The sequence below is a fragment of the Cynocephalus volans genome, chromosome X, assembly GCF_027409185.1.
Source record: "Cynocephalus volans isolate mCynVol1 chromosome X, mCynVol1.pri, whole genome shotgun sequence".
Lineage (NCBI taxonomy): Eukaryota > Metazoa > Chordata > Mammalia > Dermoptera > Cynocephalidae > Cynocephalus > Cynocephalus volans.
In genome coordinates, this window is record NC_084478.1 from 72,981,402 (window position 1) to 72,995,906 (window position 14,505).

Consider the following 14,505-nt stretch of genomic DNA (forward strand, 5'->3'; position numbering starts at 1 on the left):
TATATTACATGATTATAAGACCCGTGTGTGTGTGTGTGTGTGTGTGTGTGTGTGTGTTTATATACATATTTTCCAGATAAATAGTCAGCAATACATCTTCTCCAAACCATAGTGAAAATGGGCCATGTGGCGGACTAATTGCAAAACACCACTAAATTATATAGTATGTAAAAACCTGACATTGTCTGGTTATTTAAAACTGTACATTATGGAGTCCTAAACAAAGTCTGTGATCTCAGATTTTACCTGATGATTGACTCCCTCCTGTAATATTGCTGTAATTAAAGCCACCACATTTGCACAACAGCTTCAGCAAGGGAGAGAATCTTTTATTTTGTCTCAACATTAGCTAGGGTGAAACTCACCTAACAAGTTAATTTAGTTTTGGTTCCTTGGATAGATAGTCACTTATTTTCGTTTGGAGCTTGGCTGTTGATGGTCAACGAAAAACAAAAGATGCCAGCATCACAGTCTATTTGGTTTGACAGATATTTTCTTGGAATTAAATTTTTTCTTCATAGATACATAGAAATATACTGAAGATGAACAGTAGTCATTTGTGATGTTATTGTATTAGTAAGATTATTTTCATTTTTGTTATTGATCCTCTTAGTTGTGTTTAACAATAGATCTAGTAAATTAAATGAGGTGTGGAAAGTTTTCAAGATGCTAATACTTTTCTAATTGACAGGATTATCAGTTTCCTGTGTTTTCTAAGGACATAAATAGAAAGTTACGGAATATATATAAAGGGAAACTCAGAACTATGCTGTTCAACTTCATTACCACTCGTTCCTCATCCTTTTCAAAGGTAAGGGTTTTATAACCAGTTGTTTTGCTGAAACTTAGTTTTCCACTAGAATCAAAATATACCAAAGTTAATCTGAATGCAACATTTCGTAGAGGTTGTAAACAGGCAGAAACTTCACATAGCTGACTGAAAGTGTTTTGCTTAAAAATTATACAATGGCTGGTAAAGATGACGTGTAAGGGAAAGCCAAAGTTGTAACCAGGCCACTTCCAGCAGTATTTTCCATCCTTGATAATCCTTTTACCACACCTCATGCTGTATCTTTCAAGTTCTATTTCATTGACGTCTTGAGGCCCAATTTCCCTGTAAACCATTGTTGTTTGTAAACAGATGATAGCCATTCCAAAGGTATTAGAGTATCTCATTCAATAGCTTTTGTGGAGGCCAGGTCACAGATGATATGCTGAAACCTCAATTTTTTAAACACTGGTTGAAATGTTGTGCCTTCTTTTGTTTCAAGAAAGGCAGCGTTACCAACACGTTCCCTGTGCCTGCAAAGCCCGTTGTTTGTATCCACTAAAAGCTGTTTCACTGAGCCTTTCCAAGCCGGGTTCAGGCGACGGAACATCCACTCTTTATGTGTGGTGTGCACATCCATTTCTTTTTGCATTACTAGTAAATTAGAAGAAGAGATGAGCAGATTCATAAGCTCTATACTGAGTTCTTTGTAAAGTTCAACACTCGGGTGTGTCCTCAAATTGTGAAGAAGCCACTCAAAGCACCCTGTCTTTACAGAATCTAATCCATAGGTTTCTGCTGCTGCATAAAAACCACATACAGTTTTCACATTAATCGTTTTCCTCCTTGTCTCATCACACTGCTGAATTAAGTCCTTTACCTGAAGCAGGCATGCGGTTGCCAAAACTCCTGGAACTTGAAGGGGCTCCATTAAGGCGTATTCGTCCCTGTACAAGGAAACTAGTACAAAGTGCAAGGACTCTACATCTACATTCTGGTTACTAATCTCCAGTTCGATAATATCTTTGTGAGATTCTTTCCAAGAACCTCTGAACATATTAGCAAAGTAGCCTGGCTGACATAAATGATTTTGTGTAAACACCATATTTTCCCCAGAGCATGGATTTTAATGTCACTGGTTTCCCCATTCAAAAATAAAGTTCGATAAGTGTACTTGGATGCGATCTTAACTTTCTTCCCATGGCTTGTGCTGAAGACTTGCTATAGAGTCTCTCCCTGGTCTGTAGACCCGTGGCTGTCAGACTTTGAGACCAAGCAGGGCCCACCACTCTGCTTACGCTTGCAACGACCAGATAGGTAACTGGGGCCCGCCTGGGCTTCTGGCTGCTGCCGATCTACTGTGCGTGGTTCCCTGCATCGAAGGATCCTACTGCTTAAGGGCCCCAAAGAGGAAGGCTTCCAGAGCTCCTAAAGGAGACTGCCGCAGAGGCTTTCCTGCCATGGCATTGCTGCGGCCTGCCACCACTGCCTAGGCCCTAGTCTCACTGGGACACTTTGGCAAAGTCCCAAAGGTCACAGAGGAAGCCCTACGTTCTTCCTTGTGTGCCCCGCCCCTCGTGCTCTGTGGCCCCGCCCCCTGACTACAGTCTCTTTCCACTGAGCCTGGTCCCTTTCCCCAGGGCCTCTGGGTTTTCCTTGAGAATGCTTTCCTATAAGGGAAATGACTGAGTCAAGGGCTTTTTGATCAGAGTGTTAAAGATTGCACACATTCACACTCCCACTGCTGGGGTATGAGAGAGCCCACTTTTCTCCACTGTCTGCTGACTGAATATAATCATTTACAAACAACTTTTAGCGATTTAAACAGTGAATAGTGGTGCCTTATTATTTTATTATTTACCTTTGATTACTAGAGAAGGCAAGCATTCATTTTATACACATAAACATATATAGATATTTCGAAATTTTCTGGTGAGCGACATCTTCGTATTCTTTGAGCATCTCTTTTTTTGTGTGGACCATTTTACTGAGGTATGATTGACATACAAAAATCTGTACATATTTAATGTGTGCACTTTAATGAGTTTGGCGATAAGTATACACCTATGAAACCATCACCACAATCAATGCCATAAACATATCCATCATTCCAAAAAATTCCTTTCACCTTCTTTATTAATTGTGTTTTGTGATAGCAATTAACATAAGATCTAACCTCTTAGCAAATTTTTCGGTATACAATACAGTATTGCTAACTATAGGCACTATGCTGTACAGTAGATCTCTAGGACTTGTTCATCTTGCATAGCTGAAACTTTTTTTCCCCTGAAAATGGGGTCATTTTATTTTTTATTCTTTCCCTTTTTTATTGTAACATAGTTAATTATACATTTCTGTGGGGTTCAGAGTTAAATAACATTACCTGTGTGCAATATGTGATAATTAGTATATTCAACATTTTACAGTGTAATCTTTTTTCATGTCTTTGCCCATTTCTGTATAGGTTTATATGTATTTTCTCCTTACTGATTGCTAAAAGCTCCTTATAATGTAGGACTAGTCAGTGTTTGTCATATATGTAGGTTTTTGTTTGTTTGCTTGTTTTTTACATTTTTCTTTTAACCATCTTCATTTACCATTTAAGTTTTATGGAATTCCTTGCTGTAAAGACGTTCTAATTCTTAAGAAGCCAAATCAGATTTTTCAGTTATGGGTGTTTGCATCTCTTCTTCGAAAGCTTTCCCTTATTTGAAATCAGATAAATATTCTTCCATATTTCCTTGCTAAATTTTCATGGCATTATGGACTATTTCAAAAAAATCTAATTTTAATATCCAGAATGTACAAGAAACTGAAACATCTCAACAGCAAACAAACAAACTAATAATATGATTTAAAAATGAGCAAATGACTTAAATAGACAATTCTCAAAAGGATAGATACAAATAACCAAGAGGTATATGAAAAAATGCTCAACATCCTTAAACATCAGGGAAATGCAAATCAAAACGGCAATGAGATAGCATCTCACTTCAGTCAGAATATCTATTATAGAAAAGACAAAAACACAAAGAAACAAAAATGCTTGTGAGGATGCAGAGAAAAGGGAACTCTTATACACTGCTGGTGTGAATGTAAATTAGTAAAGCCTTTATAGAAAACAGTATGGAGGTTCCTGAAACAACTAAACATAGACCTCCCGTATGATCCAGAAATCACACTACCGGGTATTTAACTGAAGAAAAGTAAATCAGTACACAGAAGAAATATCTGTACCTCCATGTTTATTGTGGCACTATTCACAATAGTCAAGATATGCAATAAACTTAAGTATCCATCAACAGATGAATGAATAAAGAAAATGTTCTATATATACACAATGGAATACTAACCAGCCATAATAAATAATAAAATTCTGTCATGCTGTAGCATGGATTAACTTGGAAGACATTATGTTAAGCAAACCAAGCCAGGCACAGAAAGATAAATACTGCATGTTCTCACTCACACGCAGGAGCTGAAAAGTTAAGATCATAAAAGTAGAGAGTAGAATTGTGATTATTTGAGGCTGGGAAAGGGCAGGGGGGATAGAAAGAGGTTGGTTAATGAATATAAACTTACAGCGGGATGGGAAGAATGTGTTCTAGTGTTTTATAGCACTGCTAGGTGACTATAATTAACAATAATTTATTGTATATTTTCAAATGGCTAGAAGATAGGAGTTTGAATGTTCTCAACACAAAGAAATTATGAACGTTTGCAGTGATGGATGGGCTAATTACACATTTGATTTGATCACTACACATTGTTTAAAGGTATCAAAATATCACAGTACCCCATATATATGTATGCTTATTATATGTTAATTAAAAATAAAAATAATTTTATTTCTGAGTATATACTCAACTTTATTAAGATTAAAAATCAAAACCACCATGAAATCACAGTCTTAAGTGCCCCCAAACTCAGTAAGTGCCCCCAAATCAGTTGCATTTATATTCTCCAATAATGAGCTAACAGAAAGAGAAATCAAGAAAGTAAGCCCATTTACAGCAGTCACGAAAAAAAATAAAATACCTAGGAATCAATTCAACCAAGGTGGTGAAAGATCTCTACAATGAGAACTGCAAGCCACTATGGAAAGAAATTAAAGAAGACACAAAAAGATGGAAAGACATTCCATGCTCTTGGATTGGAAGAATTAACATTGTGAAAATGTCCATACTACCCAAAGCAATCCTCAGATTCAATGCAATCCCCATCAAAATACCAATGACATTCTTCACAGAAGTGGGAAAAACAATCTCAGCATTCATATGGAACAACAAAAGACACCGAATAGCCAAAGCAATCCTGAGCAAAAAGGATAAAGCCAGAGGCATAACACTACCTGACTTCAAATCATACTACAAAGCTATAGTAAGCAAAACACCAAGGTACTGGCATAAAAATAGACACTCGGACCAGTGGAGCAGAATCGAGAACCCAGAAATCACCCCTTGGGCTTATAGCCATCTGATATTTGACAAAGGCAAAAAAAAAAAAAAAAAAAAAGAAAACCTACATTGGGGAAAAGACTGCCTCCTTCAATAGGTGGTGCTGGGAAAAATTGGATATCCATGTGCAGAAGAATGAAACTAGACATGCACCTCTCACCAAACACTAAATTAACAAACAGTTTAGCATGGGGATTACCTCTGGGGAGAAACGGAGGAATGGCATCAGGGAGGTACACACAGATAGTTTCAATGGCATTGATAATGTTCTAGGTAAAAAGCTTAAAAAATTGAAATATTAAAATTTTAATGCATTTGAAAATTCTCGTAATTTGAAGTGACAGAGCGCTATGCAAAATAGCACATATATTCTAAGCCAAACTTTTACAAACAGAAAAAAATACACATATATGTATACGCATGCATAGAGAAAATACTGAAAGTAATACACAAAATTCTACCATACCTTGTCTTTGGATGTTCACATTATGGGCAGTGTCAGAATGAAACCCAGGCAAGATTGGTTGCATGACATTTTTTACCCTCCTTAAGCTACAGTTTGTGTGGGGCTTGTCTTCTCTTCATCTAATGCAAGGTCCTTTACCTTTTAACAAAGGACAATCCCACCCACTTCCAAAAGGGTAGAAGTAATAGGCATGGACAAAGACAATGAAATGTCATAGGTTATTTTTACAGGATAACTTTTGCATGCTTTATTCACTGTCTGGACCGCAGCAACTAGAACAGTGCCTGGTGTATTATCATTAAATATTAGTGGAATTAAAGAACATATATTTCACCCCAATTATTGAATATAATTGGTTTTGGTATCTTTTAAAAGTTTTTTTATTAATTTTTTTAATGGACAAATCATAGTTCTATTACATTTGTGGAGTACACTGCAATGTTTTGATACATGTAATACAATGTGGAATGGAATGATTAAATCAAGCTAAGTAACATGTCCATCACCTCTCCTACTTAACATTTTTTGTGGTGATACAGTTGAAATTTCCTCTTAGTTATTTTGAAATATACAATACATTATCGTCGACTTTTTTTATTCACAAACCTGTTTTATTTCCTACTTATCAAAAGTATAACCCTTGATTTACAAAGCTCTTAAGAGTTATTTTAGTCTCTATACATCTTCAAAACTGTCTTTAAGAGGTTCCTTTTCATCTAAAATCCATTACTCCTTCCAGAGGTGCATGCCAATTGCCTCTGTAAACTCATTAATTCTGTATCTATATGGAAGTCCTCAGGGGCAAGATACCTCTTAACTTGTCTACAAATTTGCTTTATTCACTCTTTGTTTGCACTTGGCCATCCCTGTTTCTTACCCTTCTGTTTTGCACCTAAGTAGCCTTCCTTAGATTTAGGCCTGACTTTCTGATTCCTGATGGTAGCTGACCAGGATAGTCTGTGAGAAGAGTGAAGAATCCACTACATGACAGTTTATATGGGCTGCTTTTCCCAGTGTTAGTATTGCCTTTTGTTTATAGCATCACCACAGGTTACTGCCTTGTTACCCTTCTGCAGAATCATCCCTTTCTGCAATAACTCTGGTTTCAGGTCTTTCTCCTCTAACATGTACCCACGAAGGCTTAAAGTGTGGAAGTGCTTCTTACTACCTGCTAAAGAGGAGTTAAGAGAAAAGAGGAATCTGCAAAAACTGGAGTAGTGACAGAAGGCTCGAAAGGGAGGTAGAACCTGAGTTGGGGGCTGGAAAAATGGCTCTGATTTCCATGGGAGCTGGAAAAAGGAAGAAAAGAAAGTAACCTGATGATAGTGAAGAGTGAGAGCACACCAAAAGAGCAAACATTGCTCAGTAATAGCTTACTAAAAATGCCAGCGGTGTATATTTCTATCATCAGAACTGATGAGATACCTATATAGCTGTTAACATGTATATATGCATAAAACTATATAATATGTAAAATAATATTAAATGCATAAAAAGTGAATATATAATTGTATATAATATAATATGAGATGCATAGATAGATAGATGGATAGATAGAGCACAGCTGTCACAGACCACAAAGGACTGTGAGCTTCCTGGGAATAAAATTTAAAGTACAATGCCCACTATATACATTGTAAACCTGAGCTGCTCCAGAGTTTCATTAGTCATATTGACTAAAACCTTTTTTTAAATACTTCTTAATTTTGCTGTATAGCCTATTTTAAATGATGAGAATCTCTGCCTTTGTTTAAAAAACCCATCAACCTGCTGTAATCAGATTTAAAAACAATTCCTGAAATCTCTCATCAATTGGTGGACACCATATTCTTTTTAATATTAACATTTAATTTTTTTTCATACTTTCAAATGTTTTATTTCAAAACGGTTTAGAGAAAGACCAAGAAAGGTCAAAACATGTGGTTGATTCACTACTTAGACCTGGAAACTGCTTGAAAACAAACAAACAAAAGTGGGAACTTCCGGTTGCTTGAGATTTATAAGGACTTATGATACATTTCTCTTCTAAGAATGTACATGTTGGATACGGTGTGACCACAGGAGAAAATGAGAATGAAGCTTAGAAGGAAAAAATGTATTACACTCTTAGATTCCAAAGAGGGGTCACTGTATGCCATTTAAGTTTACTGGAGAAGTGCCAGGTTTTATTTAGTCAGGTGGCAGAAGACAGGAGTGAAGGGGAAAGTTTAGGCCAGAGTCTTTATTGTTTTTTGTTCTGTTGTGTGTGTGGGAGGGGGAGGGGGTAAAGAGGCAGGGGGAATCAAGGCAAGGCACAGTAAACAGTTTAGGATTGACTAGCTTAAACAATTCTGGTGGACTTCGGGCTATAAATTGGGTCTCTAGTTGCTTGGTACCTGGCTCTGGGTTGATTTAGGGAAGGAAAAATACTGGCTTGATGTGTGAGAGTTAGATAAGGAGGTGGTTGGAGCTATAGACTTGAATATAGACTTGATTTGTATGTGAGAAACATGCTCCCAGCCTTGCCCTCTTCTATCTCTGAGAAAGGGCTAGCCCTGGGAGGGGCAGTTTCTCCCAGCTGGGTAAGGGCTCCAAATGCCAGAGCATCAAGAACACACAAAAAAACAAGAAAATATAGTTAATATAATTGGCCCTGTGATAAACGGATGCCAAATAGACGAGTACAGAACCTAAGAAGACGCAGTTAAAACAATTGCTAATATGAAGTGACTTTTTAAATGATGCATATAGACATTACATTTTCAAACATTAAACAATAAACATAGCAATGCAAATAGTGGCTTTATCAATGAATCTGAAGAGTTAAAATAGGAAAAGATTGGTTCTATCCATCAAGACAGGAAAGTTTCTCAGAGAGAAGATACTATTGAAATTGGAATCTGGAGAAATTGCAGAGACTATGAAAGAAGGGTATTTAAGTCTTTACAATAGCTAAGAGTTGGAACCAGCCCAAATGTCCATCATCAGATGAATGGATACGAAAAATGTGGTATATCTACAACAATGGAATACTACTCAGCTATAAAAAAGAATGAAATACTGCCATTTGCAATAACATGGATGGACCTACAGAGAATCATATTAAGTGAAACAAGTCAGGCACAGAAAGAGAAACATCACATGTCCTCACTTATTTGTGGAAGCTAAAAATAAATAAATAAATAAATAAACAAAAAAAAACGGTGTGGGGGGCAAGAAGACATAACAATTGCAATTCCTTGAAACTTATACAACAAGCAAACAGAAAGGACATTGTTAGGAAGGAGTAGAGAGAGGGAGGTGGGAGGGAGGTTTCGGTAATTGGCCACTATATTCAACCACATTGTATATTGACATAATAAAATACAATAAAAATGTTTTAAAAAAAGAAAAATGGGTATTTCATAAAGAAAAAAAATAGCATGAACAAAGAAAATGAAACATCTTTTACCAAGAAAGTATAACTGCTCACTCTGTGGAAGAGTTTGGGTGTGGCATTACTAACACAAATCTTACAATTTCTTCCACCATCGTGATGGTTTAGCTTAGGCTCCAGGCACATCGGCTGCCCGATATACAGTCCATCTCACTAGAACTTGTTCCTCCTGTCTATCTATTCCTTTTTACCCATTAATCAATCTCTACCTCTACCCCCTACCCTTCCCAGCCTTTGGTAGCCAGTATTCTTTTTTTTTTTTTTTGTCTTTTTTGTGACAGGTAAGGGGATTGCAACCCTTGGCTTGGTGTTGCCCGCAAAGCGCTCAGCCAGTGAGCGCACTGGCCATCCCTATATAGCATCTGAACCCGCGCCGGGAGCGTCGCTGCGCTCCCAGCGCCGCACTCTCCCGAGTGCACCATGGGGTCGGCCCTGGTAGCCAGTATTCTTCGCTTTACTTCTATGAGATCAATGTTTTAACTGTCCATTTCTGTTGCTTATAACAGAATATCTGAAACAGGGTAATTTACAAAGAAATGAAATTTATTTCTTTTAGTTTCAGATGCTTGGAGATCCATGGTCTTGGTGGCACATCTGGTGAGGACCTACTTGGTTGTTGCTCTCTACAACAACTCAGGGTATCACATGGCCAGGACAGACTGAGCAAGAAAGAGCTAACCTCCTGTCTTAGTCGTTTATGTGTTGCTATGACAGAAATAGCTGAGTCTGGGTAATTTATAAAGAATAGAGGTTTATTTGGCTTATGATTCTTGGACAGCTGTATCTGGCATAGGCCTCAGGCTGCTTCTACTCACAGCAGAGAGTGGCAGGCCGCTGGCGGGTACAAGCAGATCACATGGTGACAAGAAGCAAGAGAGAGAGAGGAGGTGTCAGGTCTTTTAAACAACCAGCTCTCATGGGAATTAATAGAGTGAGAACTCACTCATTAGTTCCCCCAACCCCAATTAATCCATTCATGAGGGATCTGCCCCCATGACCCAAAATGCCACATTGGAGATCAGAATTCCATGAGTTCTGGGAGGACAATACATACAAACTATGTGACGTCCTCACTTGCTATCCCTTTAAAGTCATCAGAACCATGTTCATTACTCCATGAATGGATTGATCCATTTACAAGGGCACTGTCCTTACAGTCTAATCAACTCCTTTCAAAATACCATCACCACCTTTCAAAATACCATACTTAGATTTAATACCCTCTTAACACTGCAACAATGGAGATTATCTTTCTAATACATAAACTTTGGGGAAATATATTTGACCCATAGAAGACACTTAGGATGATTCCATATCTTGGCTATTGTGAATAGTGCTGCAATAAACATGGAAATGTTGATATCTCTTTAACATACTGATTTCCTTTCTTTTGAATATATATATAGCCATATGGTATTGTATTTTTAGTTTTTATGAGTAGCTTCCATACAGTTTTCCATAAAGTTTGTACTAATTTGCATTCCTACCAACAGTGTATAAAAAAAGTTCCTCTTCTCTGCATCCTCACTGTCATTTGTTACCTTTTGTTTTTTTGATAATAGCCATTTTAACTGGGGTGAGATGATATCTCATAGTGGTTTTGATTTGCATCTCCTTTATGATTAGTGATGTAAAGCATTTTTTAAAATAGATTTGTTGGTCATTTGTATGTATTCTTTTGAAAAGTGTCTATGCAGGTCTTTTGCCCAATTATTAATTGAATAATTGTTATTCAGTTGTTTGATTTCTTTATATATTCTGGAAATTAGCACCTTATCAAATGTATAGTTTGCAAATATTTTCTCTTATTTTGTCTCATCACTCTGTTGATTGCTTCTTTGGTTGTGCAGAAGCTTTTTAGTTTTATGTAATCACATTTGTTTATTTTTGCTTCTGTTACCTGTGCTTTTGATGTCGTATGCAAGAAATCTTTGCACAGACCAATGTCCTAAAGTGTTTCCCCAATGTTTTCTCTAGTAGTTTCATAGTTTCTTACATTCAAGTCTTTAATTCATTTGAGTTGAGTTTTGTATATGGTGAAAGATAGGGGTCTACTCTTCTTCTGCATATGGATATCCAGTTTTCCCAGCACCGTTTACTAAAGAGACCATATTTTCCACAATGTATGTTCTTGGTGCCTTTGTCAAAAATGAGTTGGCTGTAAAGGCATGGATTTAACTCTGAATTTTCTATTCCATTGATCTTTGCGTCTGTTTTTACACTAGTACCATGATGTTTTGGTTGCTGTAACTTTGTAGTATATTTTGAAATCAGGCAGTGTGATGCCTTCAGTTTTGTTCTTTATGCATAGGATAGCTGTGGCTATTTGGGGTCCTTTGTAGTTACATGTGAATTTTAGGATTACTTTTTCTATTTTTGTGAAGAATGACATCGGTATTTTGATAGGGACTTCACTGAATCTGTAGATTGGGTTGGACTGTATGGACATTTTGACAGTATTAATTCTTCTAATCCATGAATGTGAGATATCTTTTCATTTTTTGAGTGTCTTCAATTTCTTTCATTAGTCTTCTATAGTTTTCATTGTATAGATCTTTCACCTTTTTAGTTAAATTTATTACTAGGTATTTTATGTTTTTGTAGCTATTGTAAATGGGATTGCTTTCTTGATTTCTTTTTCAGATTATTCACCATTGACCTACAGAAATCCTAATGATTTTTCTATGCCAACTTTGTATCCTGCAACTTTACCAAATTTATCAATTGTAACAGTTTTTTGGAGTAATATTAAGGATTTTCTAAATATAGGATCATGCCATCTGCAAATGTTCTACAAACAAAGGTAATTTGACTTCCTCCTTTCCAATTTGGATGTCCTTTATTTCTTTCTCTTGCCTAACTGCCTTGGCTTGTATTTCCAGTACTATGTTGAAGACTGGTGAAAGTGAGCATTCTCTCTCATTTCTGTTCTTAGAGGAAAAGCTTTCTTTTCCCTGTTTGTTATGATGCTATGACCTTATTTTGTTGAGGTATGTTCTTTCTATATCTAATTTGTTGAGAGTTTTTATTATGATGGTATTTTGAATTTTATCAAGTGCTTTTTCTGTATCTATTGGTTGAGTCCTTCATTCTTTTCATGTGGTGTATCACATTTATTGATTTGTGTCTGTTTAACCATACTTGCATTCCTGGGATAAATCCTCCTTGATCATATAGTGTGTAACCATTTCTATGTACTGTTGGTTTTGATTTGCTGGTATCTTTTTGAGGATCTTTTCATCAGTGTTCACCAGGAATATTGTCCTGTGGTTTTTTTGTTGTGCCCTTGTCTGGTTTGGATATTAAGGTAATGCTCACCTTGTAGAATGAGTTTGGAAGAATGCCCTCCTCTTCACTGGCTTACAGTAATTTATAAATAATTGTTATTAGTAGTTATTTAAATGTTTGGTAGAATTTAGCAGTGAAGCCATCCAGTCCTATATATTTTTTGGGGGGAGACTTTATTAATTATTTAATCTCTTTACTCATTATTGCCTATTCAATTATTCTGTCTCTTCATGCTTCAGACTTGGTAGGTTGTATGGATCTAGGAATTTATTTATCTCTTCTAAGTTTTCCAATTTGCTGGCGTATAGATATTCATAATAGTTTCTAATGATCTGTAGTGTTTCTGTGGTATCAATTATAATGTCTGTTTATGTGTATGATTTTATTTGTTTGAGTATTCTCCCTTTTGTTCTCAGTTAGTCTAGGTAAGTGTAAAACTCAATTTTGTTTACCTTTCATAAAAAACAGCTATTTGTTTCATTAATCTTTGTACTATTTTGTTTTGTTTTGTTTTGTTTTGTTTCTGACCTCAATTCCATTTATTACTGCTTTGGTCTTTATTATTTATTTTCTTCTGCAAAGTTTAGGTTTGGTTTGTTCTTGCTTTTCTAGATTCCTGAGGTTCATCATGCTGTTTATTTGAAATCTTTCTATCTTTTTATCATAGGTGTTTATTGCTAGAAAATTCCCTCTTAGTATTGCTTTTGCTGTATGGTTTTGGTATGTTGTGCTTCCATTTTCATTTGGAAAAAATTAAATTTTTAAAAAAATTTCTTCATTGACCCACTGGTCATTCAGAAGAATGTTGTTTTGTACAGTTTCTGAAGTTTCTCTTGTTCTTAATTTTTAGTTTTATTCCATTGTGGCCAGAAAGGATACTTGGTATGATTTAGAATTTTTAAAATTTGTTCAGACTTGTTTTAAAGCCTAACATATGGCCTTTCCTGAATCCTGGAGAATGTTCCATGAGCTGGTGAGAAGAATGTGTATTCCACAACAGTTGGATGAAATGTTCTGTAAAAGTTATTTAAGTATATTTAGTCTGGAGCATAGTTTAACTTTGATGTTTTCATGTTGATTTTCTGTCTGAATGATCTGTACATTGATAAATTTGGGTATTAAAGCCCCCTACTATTATTGTACTGCAGTCTATCTACTCCTTTTGATCTACTAATATTTGCATTGTACATTTGGGGGCTCTTGTGTTGAGTGTATCCCTTTGTCATTATATAATTACCTTCCTTGTCTATTTTTATAGTTTCTTAACTTAAAGTCTATTTTATCTAAGTATAGTTCCTCTTATTCTCTTTGGTTTTCCATTTGCATGGAATATCTTTTTCCATCCCTTCACTATCAGTCAATGTCTATCCTTACAAGTGAGGTGAGTCTCTTGTAGGTAGCATATAGCTGGGTTTTGTTTTTTATTAAATAAACTACTGTGTATCTTTTTAATCTATTTTCATTCAAGGTTATTATTGGTACTCCTGCCATTTTTTAAATATTTTGCTTTGTAGTTGTCCTGAGGATAGCAAAAAATATTATAAAGAGTTATTTTAAGCTGATAATTGCTTGACTTTGATTGCATACAAACACACTCCACATTTACTCCCCCTGCTCCCATGTTTTATGTGTTTTTTAATTTCTTTTTTTAATTAAAACATAATTGCTTATATAGTTTATGGGGTACAGAGTTGACTATCAGTATTTGTGTGCGATATGTGATAATCAAATCAATATTATTAGCATGTTCATCATTAAAAATGGTAATTATCCTTTGTTTCCCTTACCCAATTTCTCCCTAACCCACCTACCACTCCCATTTTCCCACTTCTAGTAACCATAAGTGTATTCTCTCCTTTTGAAAGTTTAATGTATTATTGTGGTTGATCTGTGTTTCTTTCCATCCTTCCTTCCTTCTTTCTTTATTTCCTTCCTCTCACTTATGAGTGAGGACATGTGGTATTTCTCTTTCTGTGCCTGGCTGCTTTCAAAAAACACAATTTTCCCCAAGCTCATCTATGTTGCTGTGAACGTCACAATTTCATTCTTTTTTTTTTTTTGGCTGAATAATATCCCATTGTGTATGATAGATCTTGAACATAACCAGTGC

General features: G+C 35.9%; 1 pseudogene; it reads right to left on the reverse strand.

Moving 5' to 3' along the window:
• Nucleotides 1-696: 696 nt before the first annotated feature.
• LOC134368044 (germ cell-less protein-like 1) overlaps nucleotides 697-14,505 on the reverse strand; it is a 41,493-nt pseudogene continuing 27,684 nt past the window's right edge.